Raw genomic sequence first — 23,207 nt, forward strand, 5'->3', positions numbered from 1 at the left:
CAGACTTACAACATTAATATAAAATACATTTTCCTCATTTCACTTTAATTATATACTATTTATCATTACATTTTTTACTTATGGTTATGTTAATTTTATAACAATTCGAAAAAGCAACACCCTTGGATGTACTCACCTTCGTAACTCATATCACTTTGCCTAACCCTGAACTTGTTCTTAGTTTTAATAACAAAAACATGTTAAGCAGCTGATTTGCTTTTAGAAAACAGCATCAAATACTGAAACCTTTTACCTTTACATTAGAACTGGAGAAATGGCGTCTGTTTTGTTTGAGCACGTTACTCGAGTTAGTGATATTGTGGAAAGTGGAAAAAACGTTGATTTTGGCTTCAAAATAATATTAAACAAAGTAAAAAATAAATATAATCAAACTAACATTGTATGTTAGGCAAATATAATGAATGTTTTAAAGAATAAAGTCGTTCATTAGTGTGACGTTTTTTCACTCATTTCTGCTACGTTGGTATCAACCAGTTTGCCAACACCTTTCCCCGAAGCAAACTTCTATGTAATTTTGACGTGAAACCACTTTCACCATACTTGTAACAAAGCATGATCAGTATTTGGGTTGTAGTGGTGATGCTGGAATGGTTTCTATAGAACCATACAAGAACCTTAAAAAAGTGGACCGATATTTGCATAATCCACATTTTCCAACTTCATTTCCGGTTACTGTATGTACATAGCATTCTTAGTCACAAGCCAGTGTCAGAGCAATTAATAGGTATAATTTGATAAAGTTTTTTAAATTTTATTTTCAAAACTACTCAAACTTACAAATATATTTGTGAATAAGTTTTGTTAATACAGTGCCCAAACGAAAACTAATAACTTTGACAACAATTTTGTAATCAATATTGGTCAAAAATATTAGTTGATAAGTGGAAAGAATATATGAGTTGCTGGTGTCTTTAAAGATAAAGAACCACCTGTTTAAATGTAACAAGGGAAATATATCCTTATGGAAGGAAAATGTAAAGACACTCAAGAAATAAGGACTTCAGACATTCAACTTGGAACAAGTCCACAGATAGTCCATAAGTAACAGAAAATCTCCCTTTTGGGAGGAAACGCAGTGCTCACTCACATTTGTCAACAGTGAAAGGTTCAATGAGCTGAGAGGAGAAAGCTACATCCAGAGGGTGGATGAGCTGTGCAACTTCGTCCCACATAGGAGTCTGAACGACAAACAGAGCAAATAGAGCTTGAACAAGGAAATGACTCACAAAGAGTATCTAAAACATATCACAATAGTATTATCTAGTAGCTGGAGTCAATAAGTGAGGTGGGACTTCATTGATGTTTGAATACTGTTCCCCTGCACCCTATAAAGGGGTACCATTTAAGAGTGAATTACTGCCAAAAAAATAACGTGACACAAACATTGTCAATCTCATACTCAAGGCATTCAATTTTCCTAAGGCTAGTACTGTTTTCACTGTTGCAATGTTTCTTGTTTGGCAGGTACTAGATGATGTAACTTACGAGATTTAAGCTAAGCCTGTCTACAGAGATAGCATGGACGTTCTTTCTTGAGGCTGATCCTACATTGGCCATCGACAACAGCACTGTTGTTAAGATTCTTGAAAAGTAAAAATACATCTTCACTAAGAGATGGAAGAGCGAGCAAAGAAATATCTTGCCTCCATACCACAGGGTCACGAGGGTTAACAAGAAAATAGCTCAAACATATAAGAAAAGCTGAGTAATCAGAGATATATTTCAATAAATTACCTGCTGGGAAAACATGAAACTGTTTAGGATAACAATCCTCTAGACAAATGGAACCTATCCAGACAAAACGAGACACTTTATCACGAGAAAAACAGAGCCATGCAAGTGACATCAACATAATGGAAGTCACAGCTAATCAACAAATCGAAAAAGGGCACTTAACCCTTTACTTATACTGTTCAGCATAGAGGGCGCAGTTAAAGTCTCCCCCAATGTCATATCATTTGTTGTCACTAAATAAGTTGACAAGGCACCAGAAACACTGTTTATATCGCTGGCCTAGAGATATCAATATGTACTGTGCGACCATGAATAACACCATTCTTTAAAACTGCTTCTCCCTCAGGATCACTCTGAGACGTAAGAAATTTGTTGTGGAAATTTGAGAGAAAAGCGATGACAAACATACTCTCATGAAATCCCTAAAGGATCAATAGAAATTGAAATCAAGTTATACATCGAAAGTGTAAACGGGTCAAAAACAACGTGTTTCCTGAAAAAACAGCACATTAGATTAAAATACAGAAAAAAGTGACCTCAGAAAGTATTGTTTTGCAAAATTATGTAAATATCGCATATTTAAAGCTACAAAGGCTTGTCTCAAGTAAAAAGTGAAATTAGATATTAAGACCTTCAACTTTCTGATTTCTAAAATCAACTTCACTTAAAGGAAACAATGAAGATAAGTCCACCTACTGACCCAAAACCTGGGAACGGGAATGCATGATGGTAACATCCACGGATTAGTCGTTTAGGGATGATGCACATATAATTCAGAAGACCCTTGATAGATGATAATTATTAAAAGATAAACCTGTTATTTTATCCTACGGGAAATTTCATGTGGTTAAGGAACACCTCCTGAAAATTAACAAACAAACAGTAAATAACATATGCTGACAAATGTTTAAAATAAATAAAACCTTCATGACTTGTAAATAATAATTCTCATCTATTACAGCACAGATCGAGAGAATATATCGTGTCCAATTACTTTTGTTTTAGGAACATAAACCCAATTAATTATATTCTATTTATATCAGCCTTTTTATTCATTATTAATTTTTAAATTTATTTTTAAAAACACGCTAAATAGCAAGTTTAGAGAGCAATGAAATTTCAGTTTGTTCTAAATTAATTCGTGAGTTTAACAAAGTACATATTATAGGAAGGTGATGAATAGAGACAAATGTTATACATGTATCTAACTTACAAATAACCGGATAGAGAATTAGTAGCAAGATCGTGTTTTACTGAATATTAAATTGCATTTGTTCAATGTAGAAAAATAAAGGAACAGTTTCTTTGTGTTTAACTGTTGTTTGACATACAGATCTATTTCTAATTAAGAATATTTTATTTTTATTTATTAGTAGTGTGAGTCATCTAATTTTTTTGGTTCTAGAAACGTTCAAAAAAGAATTTTTATTGAATCTGTTAGTCACAGACATCTATCTTTTGTGTATACTGTACGTCTGTTCTTAGAAAATACTAAGTCAATGTTGTTTTGACTGTAGTTATCTTACTATAAAAATATCAATTATGTCTGCTTGACGTTAACGGCGAAGTTGAAACTAAGTCAAAGTTGAGCTAACAAGCCATTTTTCACACTCATCTATGAATTCACTTATGGTTATATACATGTCTTCTAAAGTTTGTCTGTTTTCCTGTGGGGCAGTTGGAGGAAAGTTTATGAACCATAATAATGACCCCTTTCTTCCTTCAAAGTACAACCCCTATGATAAACGTGGAATAAAGAACAGTTATGACAGTGCAAATTAACTCACTACAAAATAGTACAGTTAATATTACCTGTTTTGCCTTTCGCATAGAAACCCCGTCAGATAAATGTATTGAGTTTTTTTTTAATTTTTGAAATGCATGCAATAATTATGTGTAGGTTATAATGGAATACGTATATTTTTTAATAATCACAATTACTGCGGGTGGTACTTTGTGAACCATATGTTAATTTTACGCTTTACTAGGTATACTAAGAAACTTTTACTTGAGTTGTGAAACATTGGGGTCACATGTTTATTTGTTTGTTTCTTTTTTAATTTCGTGCAAAGCTACAGGAAGGCTATCTGAGTTAAGTGCTGTCCCTAATTTAGTAGTGAATAACCAATTCGAAAGCCGCTTGTCATCACAACTCGTTGGCTATCTTTCACCAATGCAAAATGGGGGTTCATATGACCATCGTATTTTAGCAATACCCTCTGGATCGCTAGTTGAAAGTTACAATAATGAACTGATAAGAGAGACAAGAAATATTTATTATCAGTGTACGGGAAGACATGCTTGGTGTCTTCCTTTAGAATTGGTATCGAAAACAATGTTCCGAAACATTTACTGAAGCTTAGATATACCAATAATACCTCAATGTCACTTTGAAGGACGTAATCTTACCCAACGATATCGGTTATGTCTGCTTGATGTTAACTGGCAAAGGATAAGACTGATTAAAAATGGAGTTTATAAGCCATTTTCCAGATCCCAGCTATGAATTCACTACTGGTTAAGTACATGTCTTTTAAAGTTTGACATTTTTCTTGTAAAGCAGTAGGAATAGAGCTCATGAAGTAGAAAAATAACCTCTTACTTCCATCCCTACTATTAAGGTACAACCACTATGACCAATGTAGTATAAAGAACAATGACGTCAGTGGGAATTAACTCACTGCAAAATAATACAGATAATACTGTCTTTTGTTTCTGGATTATTCCAACAATATTAATATTGCCTGGTTTACTAACAGTAATTGACGTTAGGTATTAAAGCAGACACAAATATTCGTCTTTCGTATATTTTTAAGGCCCTTAAGTCATTGCGTTGTTTATTTACTTCAGTTCAGTCAATAATTTCTTCACTTTGGTCAGTCATTGACTATTGATGAATGGTTAATTAAATTTAGTATTTAAGGAGTCTACTTTATAATCCACTTAGTTTTAAATGAAGTCACCGTTAAATGTACCGGCCCCGGTAGTACAGCGGTATGTCTGCGGATTTACAACGCTAAAATCAGGGTTTCGGTTCTCTTCGGTGGGCTGAGCAGATAACCCTATGTGGCTTTGCTATAAGAAACACACACACACACATTAAATGTACTTCACTCATCACAGCTAGAATAAATTGTATACGTAGGTTGAATTTACCTTGTTTGTTCATTTATAATAAAATAATAGAACAATGTTTCGATATTCTAACTACAAGTTCATAAGCACCATTACTGTGAAATATCAGTAGCATATGGAGTGTTGTTTTGTATGGATAAGTGTGACATTTATAGTTATATAGTTGTAATATGGAGTTGTTCACTTTTATAGTATGCAAGTGCTTGTGTGGTATTGAAGACTTTGCACCCTTAACCTTATCAGAAAACGTGTGTTAGTAAAGCGTGTATGAAGCTTAGAAAGAGATAATCAAAGATCTACTAGGGTAACATTTCTCCATTAGAGCCACCAGTTTATTATATCTCTGTTTCCAGGTGAAGAGATAATCAAAGATCTACTGGGGTAACATTTCTCCATTAGAGCCACCAGTTTATTATTTCTGTTTCCAGGTGAATCACTTGTTACTAAACATCTTTCTAGGATACATTACACTTCTTTAATCAGATTTAAGTCAGGTAGCTAACTGACCAGTAGGTTTTCTTGAACCCTTTTCCTTCAGGAATTTGATGACCGTTTAGGAAGAAATATTAGACGAATTACACGTGTATACGGCAACAGTAGGACCACATCCGTATGCTGCATGACATGAACAATGTCATGGGCTACCTAAAAAGTGTTAATTTCGTGCCAAATTATGACTGTTGTTCAAAACAATCCTCCATTATTCAGTGATGTCGAGAAACCCACTTGTTGAGAAATTTATATGCACAAACGGCTCGTTTGGGTTGAGAAAATATTTTACATAGAAGGTCGAAACGTTGTTCGCTCTTCTATGTAAAATATTTTCTCAACCCAAACGAGCCGTTTGTGCATATAAAAATCCTCCATTATTGTTACATGCGTGTCTTTCTCTCTCAGAAATTGTGGTTGTATCTTGCAATCGACATTCATCCAGAGTGTTCATTCAACAGATTAGCACATGAGATGAAAGAGATGAAAAATATTTCAGCAGAGAAAACAGGAGGTTTAAGAACTTAAGAGGAGAGGAGAACATTTTTGTACTCATTTCTTCTTCGTTATTATCAACCGATTTGCCAACACCTTTTCACTGGTGTATGTATCTCATATCATCCTACTACTTTCACTAAACTCAAAACTATCATAGGATTTGATTTAATAACATCTGGATCAGATCCTCTAGTCTTTGTTTTACTAGTAATATCTTTCCATTCAAGTCACGTAAGAATGTTGAAAGAACTGCACTGGTACTGAGCATAGAAATAGAAGTACTGGTTAAAAATTATTAGCATGTTAAACTTCAATTAGTTTAATGCTAGATATCCTATTATGATTTAGGAAAAAATTTGTAACAATAATTGTTTACAATTTCAATGAATCCACTTGACATAAAATCATGCTGGTAGTGAAAGATTGTTATTTCCTTTGTGTTTAATATTATTGTTGTAGTTTTGAATTAAGCATAAAGCTACACAATGGGCTATTTGTGCTCTGCCCACCACGAGTATCGAAACCAGAGTTTTAGCGTTGTAAGTCCGCAGACATACTGCTGAGCCTCTGGGAGGTTTGTCGTGTTTGAAATAAAAGTTTTACACATAGTTCCATATCACCTCCATCTATTGAGAGATAATAAAATTTCTAAGTATTTCTTGAAGTAAAACCAGCATTATCACCTTTGAATTAAAGCGTGGTAGCTATTGTGTTTTAGTGGTGATGCGAGAATAATTCCTACAGAACAGTACAAGGACTCTAGAACACTAGACCGATGTTAAATTGGCCATGTGGATAATCTACGCTTTTGAACTTCACCTCTGGTTACTGTATATGCATAACATTGGTGACCAAAAGCCAGGATCAAAGCAATTAATAGGAATAACTTTTAAATTGTATTTACAACACTGCAAATACATTACTGGACAAAGTGAACAAGTTCAATAAACACAGTGCTCAAATGAAAACTAATAACATTGGTAACAAGTTTGTAGTCTTCATTGGGCAAGAATATTGGTCGATAAGCAGATAGGGTTTGTGAGTGTCTAGTGTCTTTACAGATTAGGAGCAACTAGTAGAGATGTATTAGGGAAAACCCATCCTTGAGAGTCCATCAGGATATTGATTATTGTTTATATTATGTGTGTCCAAAAACACGGTATAAGTTTCCGTTTTTGTTTTCTCTAAGAAACTTCAATGATGTTTCCATATCTGGATAAGTATTGGTAGTATTTATAAGGTGCGTAGGTGTGACTGTATGTGGAACATTTCAAAATCCGAGTGTTTTTGATTCCAAAGAAGTGACATCTAGTGATTACTTCTAATTTTATAAGGCATGTCAGACAACGTTTTATGAAAAGGGTGGGATGATATCAGTGTTTAATACATATTATTTTTGTAACACTTCAAACACTTACATGGCAAAGATGTTATGGTGTAAAACATTCATTTTAATTATTTATTAAAATAATATATATCGCGATAATATATATCCAGTTTAATAATTTGTCGTACAATGTAATATCTTTTACTGCTATACTGAAGAAACAACATTCCAATATTTTCCTCAGAATGTAACACTAGTTCTACCCTGAGAAAAGAATACACTAGTCCTTTCCTGAGAAATCAACATTTCAGTTCTGTACTGAAGAAACAACACAATAGTGAATGTCTAAGTATTTTGATGAAATATGTTCTTACTATTTTTGAAGACAGTATACCTTACACTAAGCTATGCATTTATCGTCTTCAGTATGAATAGATGAGACTCAAGCTCAGTAATTCACTTTCATTGGGAGCATTTCTCTCTCTCGATAGGAATCAATTTTGTCCTAAAAAATATATTTCATATGATTCGAGAACAAGTGTAGATTGGTAACTCAGTATAAGGTAGAACCATCTGTTAATAGAAAAATATAATGTATGATCAAAAGAAATATTTAAGTTTTAAGAAATCGCACAATTTAATTATAAGTTTTTTAACGAATGTGAAATACGTTTCTGGATAGATAAATGTGTGTTGTCTACATGTTTCTCCATATTAAATTGGTGTTGAATGTGATGTGCTTGCTCGTGTTAATAGGCGAGTTGCCGAGTGATTGCTTGTGTTTCTGTGGGGTTTTAAGCCAGTTTCCACTTGTTGTTCCAGCTCACGTCAATATTTATTGGTTTCTGAATGCGAAACGTGGCCATTAGCGGGTTTCTAAAAATGCTCCAGATAGCAATGTCGCTAGCGTATTGCCAATTGTAAGTGTAAGTTACACTAGGGAATTTTATGTCATTAACGAAAATATTGTTAAGGTGTGGTGAGAGGACTGATCCTTGGGGCACTCCTGCAGTGATTTTGAAAGATTTCGATAAGGTTTTGTTGACTCTGATTTGAGCTGTTCTTTCTGTAAGGATGTTTAATATCCATCTGATAATAGTTTCATTTATTTTCCAGCTGTTTAAGTTATTCTTGATGATTTTATGTCAGACACTATCAAATGCTTTTTTAACATCTAAAATTATGTCTATTTTCATACCTGATTGCTATTGAATGCCTTGAAAACTGATTCAGTGAGTCGTGTGAGGTGATCTATTGTTTGTCTATTTTGTCTGCAAGCGTTTTGAGATTCGGTGAGAACATTATTTTCTTCGCAGAAATAAAGGAGGCAATTTGATATTATTTTCTCCCTCAGTTTGCCAAGACAGCTTAACAGGCTGATGGGATGAAAGTTGTCAGGATTAGTCCTGTTTGTCTGTTTCTTAGGAATAGTGGTGATAATACATTTTCTTCAAGTGTCGGGGTAATGACCTGTTGTTAGTTAGAAATTCACGATGTTTGTGAGATGTTGCAATAGGAGATAGGAACCTATTTTGGAACAATAATAGATATTTGTTCACGTCAGGGGAAGTGTTTTAAAGTTTTTAATGTTAATTTTGAGTTCAGATTTGTTGATGTTTTTATCAATTGAACTAGAATAGATGTTTAGAATGTTACCAGGAAATTGTGATGTGAAGGAAGATCGATTTGTACGTATGTAGTTGTTAATATGTTGTTGGTGTTGTGTGCCAAAGTCAAGATAGTTCAGGTCACTAAGTCAGTCCTCGCTATTGTTGTGAGTGATGTGTTGGAGTAAATAATTTGTGTTTTTCTCCGAAGAACTGTTCTTAATTTTTTACCAAAATTATTTTGAGTTATTCTACGTTTCTTTAAAAAAGTTAAGCCATCTTCTTTCTTTAGCCTTTTTAACTTGTTTAATTTTTGTGTTTGTTCTGTTGATCTGTGTTTTGATTGTTGGTTCGAGTGTCGCATAGTGAGTTCGTCTTAACTGTCTGCGTTTAATTAAGAGAGCGTGAATTTGTGGTGTTAAAGTCCATTGATTGGGGGAGTGTGTTTTTTTTCTTGTTTGTGGAATTGTCTTTTTAATGTCTTTGTGTATGGCTTTAGTAACTTGCAATACCTGGTAGTGGAATTTGTTTTATTGTTGACATATTCGACTAACTGTTGTAGTTGGGAGTCGAGTGTAACGTTAAACGTGAGCTGGTCTGTTTTAGTGTACATGTACCCCGAGGGAGTCACGTGCCGCGCTGGGGTAAAGTGCGGGTGAATCACACTGGAAATGGGGAAGTGGTCGCTGTTGATTTCGTTATGTACATTGAAGTTAGAGTTTCTGTTTACTATTGCCTTAGGAGCTATGATGAAATCAAGAACATCGCAGGAACCATTGGAAACAGAAAAGTGTGTAGGTGTAGGAACATTTATTATATACATGTTGTTTATGGAAAGAAAATCTCTTACAATTGACTCTCTGTGCGTGTTTTTGTATCTTATAGTTCTGCGGGTGGAGAATTAAAGTCCTCCACAACAACTTATTTTACAATACGATCCTCACATTTTTGCAAAAAGCTGATGTCAATATCTTTGGAAGGAGAACAATATGTAGTTAGAAGAGGGATTGTTAATCGGTTATTAAGGTGTATATTACAAAAGATTGTTTCATTTATGTTTGATTTGAAAGTATCTTCTATCGAGATGAGACGTGATGTTTCTATACTAAAGTAAACGATTATACCTCTGATGTTTCTAGAGCGTGATATGCTGTATGTGATGAATCCGGGGTTTGTAGTGGTTTGTTTTTCTGTGCAAAGTGTTTCAGAAACTATGACGACGTTGGCGTTTATATGCTTGTTTATGTTGTGTATTTCTATTCTTTTGTTTTTGAGGTTTCCTTAGCAGTTGATATGTATAATTTTAATGTGTGTGATTATTGTGTTGTGCTACTTCCCGTGAGTACATTTTAACTCATTAATGGTGTGGTTTGAGGTTGGGAAGGTGGAAGTAGTGTTTGGCTGAGCTACAGAGAGCCTTGAGGGACTCGTGTCTTGATTCGAATGTAAAGAAATCACTCAGTTTAATTAGCATGGCTGGTAAGACTAGTGAATTCAGTGGGGTTGAAGGTGAGGGTTATCTTTGCATGTTTATGTAGCTTCGGCTTATGTGCAAGTTGCTTGATGTTGAGTGACTGTGTTTGTGGTCAGTGAGATTATTGGAGTTTCTAGTAGTGATTGTTTTGTAGTATGAGTAATGCGTGTGTAAACTGGGCAGTAGTTTAGTTTAGACAGAAAGAACTCTCAGGAATTCTCTCCCCAACAGTTGTGGTCAGGAACGTATGGTTCCTCTTCGTCCCCGCTCATGAAATATTTTTTACTTTTACCAGAAAGTTTTCTTGTAATTTTATTTGACTTGTTTAAGGTGATGACGTGGGATGTGCATTATGAAAATGACCGGTGAGAAAGGGGGGCGAGACAAAGACGGCACAAGAGAAGCAGGCCTGGCCGGAGCCCGTAGTTTAAAAAGCCGACGAGACATCAACTCAAACGGCACGATTCGGGGCCGGGAAAGAATATATGCCTTGGCTGGAATCTACAGATCCAATGCCTGATATTTGGATGTGGAGAAAACGGGAGTACTCCGAGGAAACCCACATTCACAGGTCAGGCGACGAATATTTTACCTGTTCTGTTCCAAGATCTGAAAAAAATACATATAAACATAAACATGTACTCACCTTTTCTATGATTATGTATTTTGTAATTGTTGAAATATGTTACATAGTGAGATGTATTTTGTAGGCTAATTTACAATATGACGCAGTTAGTTCGATTCTATGTTCTGCTTTTAAGTAATGTTTGTATGAAATCTCGATGAGCCTGTTTTTAAGGGTGGGCAGATTACTGATTTTGTGTACATAGTTGACAGGTGTGTATGTTGGTAGTCGGTTTTCTGCTCTTAATATCTTATTTTGTTGTATTTCTATCTTCTGTAGTGTGTTGTTAGAAGAAATTCAACACAGAAGTTCGGTGAAAATCCTACGATACCTTAAGGTCCATTCTGGTAACAAGCAAACAACGACCTTCCAAAGGAAATCTCAGAAACATCATCTGTGAATTTCTGTGTTCCTGTAACAAAACACACATTGGCCATAAATTGTAACAACATTGATATAAAATGTGTTTTTATACCAATTCTATAACAAACTAATTATTAATACATTCTTATTCATGGTTACATTAATTATATTATACGAACACTCTTCCCGGACTTCATCTTTGTAAGTCGTATCACTTTCATTAATCCACAATTTGTTCTTCATATTAATAGTAAAAGCAACTCAAGCAGTGATTTTGTTGCAATGGAGCTTCTTTCGATAAACCACATGAAACATTTGTGAACTCTGAAAGAGTTCATGAAACACATTTTGGAAACTCTGGACTAATCTGTTAGAGTTATGAGAAATTATTCGAAGTATTCAGTTGCTTAGAGGATAGGTTTTTAAAACCGGAGAAATTACGAGATTTTGTTTGAACTTACTGCTTGTTTTTAAGGTTTTGTGGAAAATGGAAAAGACGTCGAGTTTGATTTCAAAATAATCATGAACAAAGTGAAAATAAACATAAATATAATGGACCTAACTAAGTACTGTGGATGTTGGACAAATACAATAAATGTTTTAAAGAACGTACTCTTGTATAAGTGTGACTTTTTTGTAGTCATTTCTTCTTCGTTAGTATGAACAAGTTTACCAACACCTTTTCACCTGTGTGTGATACAAGACATTCCTTAAGTAATGTATGATTTTAGGTTCAGAGAAAGAGAAAGAATGTGGAACGCTTTTAATGTAATTTAATCAATAATGCATGTTCCATTATTATTAATTTCTTCATTCTAACAGTTCACAAGCTTCTGAATGCCACTTCTATAAAGTTGTTGGGGTTTGGACGAAAAGAATGTAGAGTTGGTAGTTCCACTTCATGTGTTCCAAACTGTTTTCAAACAAGATAGTTATGGAAACTTCGGAATAGTTGACAATCAGACGAAGCAAGGACTGGATATTGTGGAAGTTCTTCCCAGTCTAGCTATTCAACCTTTACCGAAGAGATTCTTGTTGTATGGGGCCGTGTATTATCCTGGTAAAACACAACATATTACAATTGATGAAAGCAGGCCTCTTTTGCTTTAGGGCAACATTCAAACGTTCTAACTGTTGACAATAGAAGCATGATGTAATCGTTACATTGAGTGGCAGCAACTCAGAGTTTATTTCACCAACAATATCCCACCAGATGTTTAACAAGACTCTCCCAGGTTCATTTTTGGCTGTGCTTCAGCTAGTTTCCTTGTACTGAGCAAATGACAGTTTGACAGGAAATCGAAATGTGTCACTGATTTTCAACAGCATTATTGTGTGTTTATTTTTTTATTTTTGATTAATAGTGTTATATAGATAGCTCTTGGTTTGTCTTTAGACATATCCCAGAGATCTCCAAAAGAATTAAAACATAATTTCTCATCTGACCTTTTTCCTCAATATATCTTCAAGGGTCAGTTGCGTTTTTTTTTTTTGTTATATTGGTTAAAATAAAACTGCTTTGTTTCATATGTTACGAGTCACTGGGACAGCCAGAACTTTTTTACTTTATTTTGATCAACGTATTTCTTAAAAACGTCGATAGATTTTACAAGGAAATGTTAAATCTCAAAAATGTTTGTTTTCTGGTATCCTCATTTAACTGTTTTTTTTAAATCCTCTGTGACTCAGGTACAGATGAAAGATCTCTGGTCATTGTTCTGATCATATGGTGGCAGTGCTCTGAATTTCACATATGATTTACATCATGGAAATGTTAATTTACCATTACCTCTAAATAGTAACAGTAGATGATAAAAGTTACCTGAGCTATAATTTTACATTTAATAAATCCGAAATAATCATTGTAAGAATAAAACATTTATGGTTGTTATTATTGAATATCACGATATTGCTAGTTTATGGTTGTATAGATGTGAAACCTATATATTTTTCCATCCTCCTGAAAACAAATTACCTAAAATTGTCATACACTAACAACTGGAAAACTCTTTTAACAGACATCTAAATGTCATGTGTATAGGTACATAAGTTGTTTTTTTTTAACATTAACAGCTGATATAGCGTTTTAACTGATAATGTAATACATTTCCAAACAACTGTAATTGTCATATATAACTAAAGTTAATAACTCATATAATATTATACCTGATATTTTAATACATTTCTATCCAACTCATGAACTCGAGTACTGAATGTTTGTTCCTCTGATATTTTTGAACTTAAAAAATTCGTGGTAATTTTATTTTAATAAATGATTGTTTGTAGGTCCCTCAAAATGAAACATCGATTACCTTTGTATTTGTCTGTTACCTTTACTTAGACTGAGAGTCGGTTGTCAAAAGAGTGTTACTTAACTTTTCACCGGTATCAAATGGTGTCGTAATGGTAACGCATATATTAGTGTAGCGTCAAAAGACATCAATGATAACAAAACTAATATAAAAGTATTTCTCTTCATTACCAATTAACCTTTATCATTTAATACAAGAACTTCAACAAATTTAACTTATAACGGACCGTGTGATATGATTTATTTCTCTTAGTACATTTATACTTTATTAAACATCGTAAACAACAGTAGTATAACAAGGATTACACACTACCTTGTACGAAAGCCAATTTAATACTGGTAATTCATACATAACTCAGTTGTATTTATAAATACCAGAGGTTATTACACTCTCAGAAGAATTTGTCCTTAATATAAAAATTGTCGAAATGTATTCTAAATACGGCTGGTGTAGGTATTAATGCTCTAATTAAAGTAAAATAAACTTAAAGTTTTAATACCCACATTAGCCGTATTTAGAATACATTTGTACTTCTAATGGGTTTCTTGTTGTCATGAAAAATGTCCAAAGTTTAAGATGGACGATACTGATGTTTGTTAATGTGCCCAAATAACTGTGTATATAATTTTGCGTGTTTTATTGAAACGACAAATGTTTGAGTTTTACATCAAAAACAGAAATTGTAGCGTCATAGAATTAGAAAATATTTTCATATTGAATTATCAGATATTGTAAATATACATTTAGCTTTTCTAAAATTATGTAAAGTGTAAGAATGTATAAATTAGTTCTGATACAAAACATTTGTTAAAGTTAATGTATAGTGGATGTACACTTTGTTTTAGTTGCAAAGTATATTATTTAATGATAGACCGTAAACCTATCTATATGTGATAGTATACAAATCTTTAATTACATATACTGAAGATAACACAATAGCTTTAAGGCATAGAAGGGTTATGTAAAGGTCAGCACGATGGAGACTAGATAGGTTAGTTTCAAATGTATGAAAGGTTTTGTGTAGTTTCTAGAAGAAATCAGCTTTCATTACTTTTCCCTTATGTTTCATTTACTAATAATACACTCGAACAATATATCCAGCAGATATTATTACATTGAGAGGTCTATCAGTATCTTATAATTTGAAAATGTTTCAGCTAGCTTTGTTAAATATGTAATTTTCTCTATATATAATAACAATTTTACATTGTGTTACGAGGAAACATGAGTTTACTATGTGAATTAGAGGTTTGTTAGAAACTAATATTCATGGTGTGTGATTTACAGACCTTAAAAATGACTAAGCGAGACTAAGAAACTTTTGTAAATAGAATCAAAGTGCATTTAGAAATTTTCTTAACAAATATTTTATTACGTGTTGCACGTTAGTCTGAGATTTTACTTACACATACTAGAGACAGTATCTTAGTCTAGGATGACAATTGAGTTTCATATAAGAAAATTACAAGACTCTAGTTTTTAACTGACGGTTTTATCATTTGATGAAATGTGAAGGACTGATATATCATGTTACGGTAACAATTGCTAAATCCACGTGAGGAAGAACAATTATTTGAAAATGTCGAAAACAAATTACTTCACTTATAAATAAAGGTTGTTTTACGATTATGATTCTCAACAAATGTTCGGTAATGTGGTGGTTTTTCTAGATGATTAATAATGTGATAAAACAAGTATATACAGGAGGTATTAGACAAGCCCAAGGTTAACCTTATCTTCAAGACTTAAGCGTCAGTAACCACGAGACGACTACCTCAGAGTTGATCAGTGTCAAACTTTAACTGAAGCGTAACTGATGAAACATAACACTGAATTTTATACTTATTTAGTGGTTTTCTTTCAATAATAATGACATAGAACGTAAAATCACATGATGACATCTGCTGTTGTCACTTGAGTAATCAAATCCCTGATTTTAGTGTTTTAAATCCGAAGATAATTAGTATTTAAAAATAATTCTTTACATTAATTTTTACATTTCATTTAACTTTTTTATCCGATTTCTACCAATTGTCTTGATCTACTAATGCTCTAAATCTCCCGTCAGAGAAACCAGTTTGAACTTCTAAAATTCATAATGTTCTTTTTCAAATTTTAAATCTGATATTCTTGGTGATCTTACCTGGTATTTTACCTATAATTCCTTATGAAGAAGACATCTTATAAGTTGGACCTTAAAAATATTGTGTCACGAACATTTACATACTTGATCAGTTTCACAGCTTTTAATGGGTAATAAATAAACTGAATATTATTAACTTATTTATTTGTGTGTAAAGCCAAAATCTCTGCAATAACTGACATCTGGTGTTTAAATTGTTTACTATTTAGAAATTTACAAATAATAAATTTATAGTTAGGTTTTGAGCTTTAGAATACACTGATACATAAAAACCTTGAACTTTCTAACTGTACAACTATAACCATATTTAAGATCAAATAATTACTTGAATTAAATAAACACAAGAAGAGAGTATAATCATAAATACTACATAGAAAAATAAACTGTTTTGATTTAAAATATTACATTAAATAATAATTGGTAACAAATGAAGCAAAAAATAACTTTTATTTGATGATTTTACTTTTAGACGAATATGTTGATATTTTTTCGTAAATGGTATCCATGTAGTACTGAGTGGTTGTTAACCATTCTCTTGTTAAAACCAATTGATAGGTACATTGTAAACAGTGTTGAGTTACATCAAATTTATTGTACTGAGAACTGTCTAAACTTTACTGTATTAACGCATAGTTTAATAACATAGTTTAAGTCGATGTTAAATTGAATTCATTAAAAAATGTGATGAACGTTCATACCTTGATACGGTATCTAACACGTCGACCTAAATTGTAAAGAGTTATACTATTTGAAGTCTTCAAGTTATGACTTTTTATGACACTGTTAGGGACTTTACAGAAAAACATCATCAGTAGAAAATTAAAACATGAACTCTACTTGGAAGTTTTATTTTCCAATTAGCTAGTGGTGATTAAACATTTTTTGACTGATTTCATCCCAAACGTACTAATTATTTCTTAATGTTCATTGATATCAAATAAAATAAGTAGGTGGTGTTTTAAGTGGCACAGCGGTGTGTCTGTGGATCCACAGCACTGGGTACTTGTTGTTGGCACAGTACAGACAGCTCATTTGTATTGTTTTGTGTATGATTCTAAACAAACAAACAAGATGGAATAAAATTAAACTAGCTTGTAAGTCAATAAATAAACTATCAGATATTTGAATGTTATTTTCTCGAACCATTGACCTCTGACCGTGTTTGTACTGATCAAACCAAAGGATCTCTTTCTATTAGAGTAAAGGACCATGAATACGATATTGTTGGAAGAAATATAATACATTGTATTTATCCTCACATGTTCACACAACTGACTACAAAATTAATCCTGATCAAACAAAACCATCGATGAATCAAACTTTTTCCACCATAACAACAGAGAATCAACAGAATTATTTTGAAGTAGTGTCTATGTTTCCTTATAGGAAATCCACATCGGATTATCTGCCATGTCCACATAAGAAAATAAAATCCTGGTCTTAGCGTTCTAAACCTCTAGACTTACCGCTGTCTTAGCGGGGGATATTTTGAAACAGCAATATTTTTCTTAATAACAAAGTGAGATCTGAACTCAATACTATTGGGAAGATTTTCTCTTTTCTTTTGTCGAATTAAATAGTTGTTGACATTGATGGTTCTAATCATAGGTTATTCTATACATAGTGACCTCAGGACAGTTTTATTCTGTTCCTCCAAAATGATAAGTTTTGTCTGTCAAAACAAACAGTATTTTTATATTTTTTTGGTGCTTTAACCTTTGTGAATTACAATGTTAATGTGTTATTATTACCTTTTTTGAAAATTTGCAAACATATTTTTCTTTATTATTATTTTATAATTACAACTTGATCATTTTATTTAAATTACATTTATTATTTTCAAATATTCAGCTTATTACTGTAGAGAAAGAGAACAAAAACCCTTCACTGAGATTCCAAAACGTGTTGAATATTTTACGAAGTTCACTGGATTGAAAAATAAACATTGTTATAATTATTAGAGTTCGAAATATTTAGTTATTTCAGTTATTGTTTTATAAGGCAGTTCCATTATTATGTAGATACATCTATATATCTACTTTAATATTTGTGCTTCTTTCAGTTAAATACTTATTTAGAAATACATATAACTTACACTGTCAAATGTGTATTGAAAAAGTTCAGCCTGTTCACTAAAAGTGTGTAACATTCTGTATGGTATATATTAACATTATAAGTGTATGTAAAGGTTAGTATTGTTGTACAAGATGAAATTTCTAAGATCTCGCCTAGCGGTAATAGAGTTGTCACAGAAACGTTTTGGGTCCAACGGGGATATTGTGAATATTTATCCTACTGACAGTTCGTTGGTAAGTGACAATCATAAACGTGATGGATCAGCTGGAAGTTCCGTTTGCAAGAAGGAAACTGTTCTGTGAGCAACAAAAGGAGCCGCGGATATCTTCACTACTGAAATATGTAATCCGGAAAGATGAACTGCAGAAAGTTCCAGATGTTTTTTTTCTTCATGAATGGTGAGCTCATGAGAAAATAAAGACCACCAGATTTGCCACTTTAGAAGACAAGGCTGAAGTTTATTAAATCGCTTTTACCAAAGGATATCATTCTGAAATATTGAAAGTTTAGCATTAGTCCTCTTCCCATTTGGAGGACATTTCAGAGTTAATAAGACACCTGAAAAAAATTATGAGACATTTCTTGTAAAATCTAATTAGAAAATTTCTGTTGCTCTTTTTAAACATGTCATAACTTTTAAAGAGCCCCTAAGTCGTATGATCGTTGATTGTGTTGAGTCTTCATCTGTGTTAATGCACTTTCACGTGCTATGTAATTTTATGATAATAATACTATTTTTAATGATTATGTTATATACTGTCATGATTATTCGAGTTGTATTGACATGTATGAATTATTAAATTGATGAAAATAAACAAACTGACATAAATAGAACAGTATATTTAAATACTTGTCCTTTGGTCTGTAGGGTCATTATAATGTGACGGCCAATACCATTGTAAGTTAAAAGTAATCCAAAAACTAGCTTACAGTTGTATTGACTAGCTACCTTCCCCTAATAAAATAAGAAAAATAGACAACTTTTACAGATAGTCTTCTGGTAGGTTTGTGCTAAACTCAAAACACAAACTCTTCGTCTATCTATTTCCAGAACCAATAGTCACACAGTACTTATACACTAAGTACCTGAACTGAAATGACTAGTTACTAGAAAGTTAGAAAATATCACTTTCTATTTCGCGAAGATATAATATGTTACATTGAATACAACCATTCAAATAAATCACCCCCTCAAAGAAACAAATAAACTAACTGACTAAGGCCGTTACAAAAATTAATTATCTTTATCCATATAAAGCTGTAATACTATCAACATAGATACAAGTAAGGTATATGTTTGTAGTATTTTGTTCAATGGTTTATCAAATAACTTTTGTTGTAGGATTCGATTTTACAAGTGAAATAAAATACCTTTGAGAGTGTTTTCACTTTAATGAATTGATAGTGATTTGGTATTTTAGTAAAATGGTGTCAGTTTTTGAATATGGATTAATGCACTAATTTCCAAACATTAACATCTCACAATCCCCCCCTCATAAATATAAATATATTCCAATATCTCCCTTACTTGACCATATATTATAACAACACTGACGTAAACTGTGTTTTTATGCCACTTTTATTAAAAACTATTCATTATTACATTTATATTCATGGTTACATTAATTATATTCCACCAACATTCTTCCAAGACTTCACCTTTGTAATTCGTATCACTTTTATTAATCCTGAAAATTGTTCTTCATTTTAATATTAAAAACAACTCAAGCAGTTCATTTAATACAAAGAGAACAACACAAAACATCTAAAACCCTCACGTTTACATTTCTCATCAGGAAGCTTCAAGTTATAATATACTTAATGTGACAGATGCGTACAAACACTTATGATTTCCCTGTAATGGAATTTTATACCAGAATATCAACTGAAACGTTCATGAATCCTGATAGCGTTGATGATGCCGGTTTTATTTGAATTCAATACTCACTTTCATAGTACTGTGGAAAACAAGAGTGACGTCAAATTTGGCTTCATAATAATGATAAACAAAGTGAAAATAATCATAAATATAATGAACCTAACTAAGTACTGTTGATGTTGGACAAATATAATAAATGTTTTAAAGGACATACTCGTTTGTAAGTGTCACTCTTTTGTAGTCATTTCTTCTTCGTTAGTATCAACCAGTTTTCCAACACCTTTTCACTGGTGTATGTATTTTATTTCATCCTACTAGTTTCACAACACATTAGGTTTAACTCAAACGGGTCAGAGGATTTCACTGGATAATAACTGGACCAGCTACTCTAGGTCTTTCTTTTGCAGGTAATATTTTATCATTTATGTAATGTAAGAATGTTGAAAGAACAGCCCTGACACTGATCATAAACAAATGATGGAAGTGGTTACAATACATCAATATCTCAAACTTTAGTTTGTTAAATACTGAATATCTTATTAGGAATTATCAGGAAAATTTGTAACAATGATTGTTCACAATATGAAATAATCCACTTGTAATAAAGTTCACGTTGATAGTGAAAAGATTGTTACTTTCTTCATATTTCAAATAAACGTTTTATAAATAGTTACATATCATTTCCATCTGTTGAGAAATAAGCAAACTTTTAAGTATTTTTTGACATGAAACAACTACTATCATACTTGTAATAAAGCATTGTGAATATTGTAGTTATATTGGTGATCCTGTTATGGTTTCTACAAAACCGTACATAGACCCTAGAACACTAGACCGATGTAAAGGGACGTGTGGACAATCTTCTATTTTCAACTTTATATCTGGATACTGTAAGTGCATACCATTGGTGACCACAAAACATGGTCGGAGCAGTTAATAGGAATAACTTGATGTATTTTTTAATTTGTATTTGCAAAACTATAAAAAGATAGAAATTCATTAGTGGGCAAGTTAAAGGAAGACAGTGCCCAAACAAACACTTATAACTTTGGCAACAATTCTGTAATCTAAAAATGTAAAAATTTACAAGATCCCAGCTCTCAATTCACTTGTAGTTAAGTACAAACCTTTTTAAGTTTGCCCATTCTTCTTGTAAAGGAGTTGGAGGAATGTTTATGAACTAGAACAATGACCCCTTCTTTCTTTTGCTTCTATTAAGGTACAACCACTATGATCGATGTAGTATAAAGTACAGGGATTACAGTGTGAACTAACTCCAAACTAAAGAGTACAGTTTATATTGGGTGTTTTGGTCTTTCGCATAGAAACCTTGTCATTCTAGAAAAATCAAGTCATTGAGTTGTTTATTGTACGTCAATAAAGTGCTTAGTTTCTCCTTTTTCCTCAGTCAATGACTTGAAGTGCATTTTAAATCAAATTTAGAATTCAGTACATCTACTTTTTATCCATTTAGTTTCAAATGGAGTCTTCAAGTCAGTGTTTATGCAAACGCAAACGAACGCGGCAGGGGATTAGTTTAGAGAGAGAGAAGTCTCAAAAATTCTCTCTCCAACTGGGGTGATCAGGAACGTTGTGGTTCCTCTCTCATCAAGGCATCTCTGATTACAGTAATAATTCAACCATCACCCAATAACCCAATTATAACCTACCAAGACTGTTCTTATTACAGTAATATACCTTTTAGTACCTACCGAGACAGCTCTGAATTCAGTGATAAACCTGATATTGGACTAGGGAATTTGAAGATTAAAAGGTGTATCCAACTTGCTAAAAAATGAAGGCTACGAAAAACTACATATTATTATTAGTTGTTTAAAAACAGGTGCAATTAACTTTTATTTACTTAACAAATTCCGGCAACAATTTACCTTTGCAGAAAAGTGTTTCTTTAAGTGGTTGTTATTAGAATGGAAATAAGTTTTTAGAAACCAAATATTACCGTTTTTGTATAAAACTTTATTTAATTCATAACGACTTTTGATGTATATTATCTTACTAGTTTTCCGTGATAGAAGCTAATACAGAGCATTCATTATCAACAGCATTATTTGTTTGTTTCGAATGATTTTCTATAGACATCACTTTATTATTTTGATTCTTTTTCTATTTGATAATACATTTCATACACTTCTGATTTAAGAATTACTTACAATGCCATATTCAGATAAATAATTCATCTTCTTTAATTATGTAATAATTATGTAGAAAACAGGGTTTATTATAGTTTGAAACTGAGTAAGCTGTTATACATTATCAGAGATGCTTTTAAAAGTTACCACACCAACTGGTCTTTAGTTGCTGTATGATTGTCTTTCAATATTTCTTTTTATTTTGAAATACATAAAGTTGTTGCAGTAACAGATGTTGTAAATTATTTATTAAAAACAGGCTATTTTAAACCTAACATCAATCATTTGAGTTATGTTCAAAAAACACATACACAGCTAATTTCAGGATAATTTGATGTACAAATATGCAAAGATCATCCAATATTTAGAACATGTTAATATGAGCATACCCTGAAACCGTAATATTTTAATTATTTATAGTAACGAAAGAAGTGGGATATCGATACATGAATAAGATATTGAATATTTAGTAAAAACATTATTGATCCAGTTTGATTCATCAAACCTTTTGGTGATCTTTATTTGTCGGTGTTAGCAGGTAATTTACATTCTCACTTATGCAAGAAGGAACTTAAGTCAGTAATCAGCTGGAATGTTAAAGTCAGGATAGAACTAAGAGTGCAGATGTTGGTTGTATATGTTTACATTACTTAAGTGTACGACGTAGTTTAAGATAGCTTTCAATAGATCGTGTATTAAACATACATTTCAACACCAAACAAATGTTATTAAATTATTATTTGGTTTGTAATGATAGTCTAAATAAATCAGTCCTTATTAAAAAACAAATATATGTGAGGTTGATTGTGTACTTCACTTGAAATATTTGAAGTTAAATCTAATTGAACATTACAAGGTTGTTACCTCGGTATTTATTATTGAGAATGAATGAAGTCATCAGATATTTTACGTGGATGTAAGTTTGGAGTAATGATATGTACCGTATACCATTAATTAACTTAAAGCCTATTATTTTAACAATATCTCTGAGATATTGTAATAATTTTAGGTATTTAGATTTCAGATGTGTACTTAATATTTATTACTTACTCTAAAATTTAGAACATTTCTTGAGTTAAGTGTTGTTATCTTTATTTTTTTAGTATTTACCCAATCTGTGTTTAACTTTTGTGGAAATAAATGTTGATTTAAAAAGATTCTTGTTTTATTGTTTATTTGTTATGAAAAATAAATGTTTATTTAAATACAAATATTGATATAATTAAACGATTTCTCTTTATTACATACGATTATTTCTGTCGTCATGTCTTTCAGTTTACTTTATAAAAACGTGAAATTGATGATTAGAAAAGATTCATTTTTGAAACATGACTTAGTAAAACATAGAATAGCATTTATTGTGATGTATTTAAA

Source organism: Tachypleus tridentatus, chromosome 7 (genome assembly GCF_004210375.1).
Source record: "Tachypleus tridentatus isolate NWPU-2018 chromosome 7, ASM421037v1, whole genome shotgun sequence".
In the NCBI taxonomy this organism is placed as follows: Eukaryota; Metazoa; Arthropoda; class Merostomata; order Xiphosura; family Limulidae; genus Tachypleus; species Tachypleus tridentatus.